The following is a 6,000-nucleotide window of genomic DNA, read 5'->3' as shown; positions in this document are numbered from 1 at the left end:
TTGGATTCAATTATAAATTTATATGAGCTTTAAATTTTAATTAAATTTGTATGTTTCCGGTTAGACTAGAAATACATTTTTATCTTTAAAATTAGTAAAGCATATGAATTTATTGGTTTAAGTGGGAGCCCTTTTAGTCATAAACTCTTGATTAGGTCTACAAATCCTTAAGGTTAATACAACTTAATTAGAATTAATAAGGACTGAATAATTGGTAGATTATTGGTGCCCTTGATTAATTGCTGCAAATGTTTACGTGATGCATAATGTGTTTTACTAACCAGCTATGTGGGCCATTCATGATAATGAATGGGTGAATGGTATATATTGTATATGTACTGTTTTGCAGGTTATAAAGTGACTAGTATGGCCTAAATAGGATAGAAAATATGGTCTGCGTACCATTAATTTGAATGTAATTGGTCTAAAGTACCAAAGTTGTTTTTCAATTCAAATATGGTATGTGTACCATCAAATAGTTGTAATTAGTTTTAATTATAGCTTATTCTATTTGAAGAAAATGGTGCCTCCCACGGAGATTTTCAAGACGGACTTTGAAGTTAAAGCTTCAAGATGAAGTCGGGCTATACTAGATCACATTTATCTTATGCATGTTTTAAGTTATTTATTGCTTTTAAATATGTCTTAAAATGCATGAGATCAAAAGCTTGATTATGTTGCATGATTAAGGATTTTAGTTCACTTAAAATCTAACCAACATAGTAAGAGCCTTAAGTTCCAAACTTAAAAATTGAGTTAAAAGGTGCCATGCCAAAATATACACTTGCTTGGATATCCTTTACATCAATCTAGTAATAGTTTTCGCTCAGCGAGGTGTTACTTATTGGTCCTAAAGGGGCAAGGTACACAAATAATTGTGAGTACATGTTAGTTTTGGTGAAACTCAACGATATAAGTAAGGAGTCCTTTTATGTCGTGGCAAAATCGATAGGTTTACCTAATAAGTTCTTAGACGTACCTATCAACCAAGAATAGTTTCTAGACTATTAGCAAAAGGCTTTTGCTTACCTAAGATGTTTTAGGATTAAGTCGACAAACTGTGCTTAGTTCTTCAATGATTTTAGGATCTTGGAATCATTTTATTCACACCTGCCGGAACACATAACTTGAATAAAATGCTTAATAAACATTGAATTATGCATGTATGCTAGAATTTAAGTTTATTAAGAGAAACTGTGAATGGTTATTTATTTGTTTATTCTTTTCAATTGTAGTTTTAAATATGGCAAACAACAATTCATTCAACATTCGATCAATTCTCGAAAAGGAGAAGTTGAACGGGAAAAACTTCCTTGACTGGCAAAGGAACTTGCAAATAGTTCTTATGCAGGAAGAAAAGGAGTATGTCCTAGAAGAGGCGATGCCCGAAGCCGCAGGCGACGGGGTCACTCAGGCAGCCCTCAATCGTTGGATTGATGCCAACAAGGATGTGAAATGTCTAATGCTCGCCACCATGAGTGCGGATCTGCAGAAAACGTTCATCAACTCAGATGCTTTCACAATCATCAGTGAGTTGAAGAACATGTTCCAAGATCTGGCTCGAGTCGAAAGATTCGAGACTCATAGGCAAATTCTTGAGACCAAGCTTAAGAAAGGCGAGCCCGTAAGTCCACATGTTCTCAAAATGATTGGACTCATTGAGAATATGAGTCGGCTGGATCAGCAATTTTCTCAGGAAATGGCTATAGACACCATCCTACATTCTCTTCATAGCGGGTATGATCAGTTCAAACTGAACTACAGTATGAATAGTCTGGAAAAAAACGCTCACTGAGCTTCACGGTATGCTGAAGACCGCTGAAAAGACGCTCAAAAGTGATAAGCAGGATGTGCTTATGGTGCGTGGGGGCAAGTTCAAGAAATCTGGAAAGAAGAGGAATGCTAAGAAAGGTGGCAACAAGGCCAGCCCAACTAAGCAAACTGGCGCCAAATCTGTAAAGAGGAAGGTCAGTCAACCCACTTCTGAATCCGAATGCTTCTACTGCAAGAAGAAGGGGCATTGGAAGAGAGATTGCTTGAAGCTAAAGGAAGATCAGAAGAACGGAACAGTCGTTCCATCTTCAGGTATTTTCGTTATAGACTGTATACTTGCTAATTCAACTTCTTGGGTATTAGATACAGGTTGTGGCTCACACTTATGTTCCAATCCACAGGGACTAAGAAAAAGTAGAAAGTTAAGCAACGGTGAAGTCGACCTACGAGTGGGAAATGGAGCACGGATTGCTGCATTAGCTGTAGGAACTTACTATTTGTCGTTGCCCTCCGGGCTAGTTTTGGAACTGGAAGAATGTTACCATGTTCCAAGTCTTACTAAAAACATCATTTCAGTTTCTTGCTTAGATGCTAAGGGATTTTCCTTTTTTAATAAAAGACAATAGTTGTTCGTTTTATTTTAAAGAGATGTTTCATGGATCTGCTAGATTAGTCAACGGACTTTATTTATTAGATCACGACAAACAAGTATATAACATAAATACCAAAAAGGCCAAAAAGGATGATTCAGATCTCACCTATCTTTGGCATTGTCGATTAGGCCATATAAACTTGAAACGCTTAGAAAGACTTCAAAAGGAAGGAATTCTAGAACCATTTGACTTAGAAGATTATGGTAAATGCGAATCATGTTTACTTGGCAAAATGACAAAGCAACCTTTCTCTAAAGTTGGAGAAAGAGCAAATGAACTATTGGGTTTAATCCATACAGATGTATGTGGACCAATGAGTACAAATGCTAGAGGTGGTTTCAGCTACTTTATCACTTTCACTGATGACTTCAGTAGATATGGTTATGTCTACCTAATGAAGCATAAGTCTGAATCCTTTGACAAATTCAAGGAATTTCAGAGTGAAGTAGAGAATCAATTAGGCAAGAAGATTAAGGAACTGCGGTCTGATAGAGGCGGTGAATATCTGAGCTATGAATTTGATGACCATCTGAAAGAATGTGGAATTTTATCAGAATTGACTCCTCCTGGAACACCACAATGGAACAGTGTGTCGGAACGGAGGAACAGAACCTTGCTAGACATGGTCAGGTCAATGATGGGTCAGGCCAAACTTCCATTAGAATTTTGGGGACATGCACTAAATACAGCTGCACTCACTATAAATAGAGCTCCGTCTAAAGCTGTCGAAAAGACTCCATATGAATTATGGTTTGGAAAGCCTCCAAATGTGTCTTTTCTGAAGATTTGGGGATGTGAAGTATACGTCAAACGATTGATTTCAGACAAACTTCATCCAAAATCTGACAAATGTATCCTTGTGGACTATCCAAAGGAAACAAAGGGGTATTACTTCTACAATACATCTGAGAACAAGGTGTTTGTTGCTCGAGATGGTGTCTTTTTGGAGAAAGATCACATTTCCAAAATGACAAGTGGGAGAAAAGTAGACCTCGAAGAAATTCGAGTCGAACAACAAACTCTAGAGAATGCTCAAGATGACATTCAGGATGAAACTCAGAGATCTTTAGAAGAATCTGGTGAGAATCATGGTCAAACTAGAAATGTTACCCCGCGTAGATCGCAAAGATATAGATCTCAACCGGAAAGGTACTTAGGTATTTTGACGAACGAGAGCTATGACGTTCTATTACTTGAAAGTGATGAACCTGCGACTTACAAACAAGCTATGACGAGCCCTAGCTCCAAGCAATGGCAAGAAGCCATGCAATCTGAATTAGACTCCATGTCTGAAAACCAAGTATGGGATTTGGTCGATTTGCCAGATGGCTACCAAGCCATTGGAAGCAAATGGGTTTTCAAACTGAAAAAGGACAAGGATGGGAAACTTGAAGTTTTCAAAGCTAGATTGGTTGCAAAAGGTTACAGGCAAGTCCACGGTGTGGATTACGATGAAACCTTTTCACCAGTTGCAATGCTAAAATCTATTCGGATAATGTTAGCAATCGCTGCATATTACGATTACGAAATATGGCAGATGGATGTCAAAACTGCTTTCTTAAACGGCGTTTTAACAGAAACTGTGTTTATGACACAGCCTGAAGGTTTTGAGGATCCAAAGAATGCTAAAAAGGTATGCAAGCTAAAGAAGTCAATCTACGGATTGAAGCAGGCATCCAGGAGCTGGAATATACGTTTTGATGAAGCAGTCAGTGACTTTGGTTTCATCAAGAACGCAGACGAATCTTGTGTATACAAGAAGGTCAGTGGGAGCAAAATTGCTTTCCTAGTATTATATGTCGACGACATATTACTTATCGGAAATGACATTCCTATGTTAAACTCTGTCAAGATTTGGCTTGGGAAATGTTTTTCGATGAAAGATCTAGGAGAAGCACAGTACATATTGGGCATCAAGATTTACAGAGATAGATCTAAAAGGATGATTGGACTTAGTCAAAGCACTTATATCAATAAGGTGCTTGATAGGTTCAAGATGGCGGACTCCAAGCGAGGCTACCTACCCATGTCTCATGGAATGACTCTAAGCAAGAATCAGTGCCCAAAAACACTTGATGAGCGTAGACGAATGAATGGGATTCCATATGCATCATTGATTGGTTCAATAATGTATGCTATGATATGTACACGCCCGGATGTTGCGTACGCACTCTGTGCTACGAGCAGATACCAGTCAGACCCAGGAGAGGCGCATTGGACTGCTGCCAAGAATATTCTGAAGTACCTGAAAAGGCACAAAGATGACTTCCTGGTCTATGGTGGAGATGATGAATTAATTGTTAAAGGCTATACGGACGCAAGTTTCCAAACCGACAAAGATGATTTCAGATCACAGTCTGGGTTTGTCTTCTGCCTCAACGGAGGAGCAGTAAGCTGGAAAAGTGCTAAGCAAAGCACCATTGCGGATTCTACAACTGAAGCGGAGTACATTGCTGCACATGAAGCAGCAAAGGAAGCTATATGGATAAGGAAGTTCATAGGTGAACTTGGTGTAGTCCCCTCCATTAAAGGACCAATAGCCATGTATTGTGATAATAACGGAGCTATTGCACAGGCAAAGGAGCCTAGACACCACCAGAGAGTCAAGCATGTACTTCGTAGATTTCACCTTCTACGAGAGTTCGTTGAAAGAAAAGAAGTCGAGATAAACAAGATTGGAACTGATGACAACATATCAGATCCATTGACTAAACCTCTGCCGCAGGCGAAGCACAACTCGCACACTGCAGCTATGGGAATCAAGCATATTGGAGAATGACTTTGATGACCCTGTTTAATGTTTTAAAGTTTTAGAGTTTAAATCTTTGTAAAACATTATTGGTTAATCATTCACAATAAATGAATAGAATTCATTTTTCCATTTAATTTGTGGTTTATTAAATGATGAGTCCCTTCAATTTGACGATATATTCAAGATAGACAGTCAAGACCAGTCCTGTGACTAAGAAATGTCTATCAAGTGAACTTAAATGTCAAAGGTTGAAAATGGTCCCTAGTCGGAGTTTTCTATAAAATTGGACGCATAGAAAACGTTAGACGACTAGAATGCAAGATGACTAGTAGTTCTGTTTCTTGAACTATGTGGACATGGCAATGTCATAATCATTTGCATAGATACTTACTTTGGCAAGACTAGTATCGGACAAGACCTATGAAACTTTACTGTAAGAGATGAAAATCTGTCATAAGTAAATTTCATTAAAATTATTAGACACTAAATCCTCAATAACTGAGTGATTTGAGATAACTTGTTTGAGAACTGGTTACTTTGACGTTGACCAACCGTCGCACCGTAAAAGGAGGCTATAAAGGCAACGCTCAGGTAATCACCTATCAAACGAAGTCTAATCTCAAGATCGCAAGATTGGGATTGTCCTCCCATAAATCGGGATGAGATGCTTAAAAGTTGTACAAGGCCACTCGGAGAGCTAGAAACTGTGAAATGCATGGCCGTGCTCGGATGAATCATAGGCTATGATTATCTGTTTATTTGATCAGTTGAACTCTGAAACCGAGGAACACCTCTGGACATAATAAGGATGACAACTCTTAC

The sequence above is a fragment of the Spinacia oleracea genome, chromosome 4 (assembly GCF_020520425.1).
Source record: "Spinacia oleracea cultivar Varoflay chromosome 4, BTI_SOV_V1, whole genome shotgun sequence".
Lineage (NCBI taxonomy): Eukaryota > Viridiplantae > Streptophyta > Magnoliopsida > Caryophyllales > Amaranthaceae > Spinacia > Spinacia oleracea.
The sequence above is the reverse complement of the archived record's forward strand: the minus strand, read 5'-3'. Positions refer to the sequence as shown.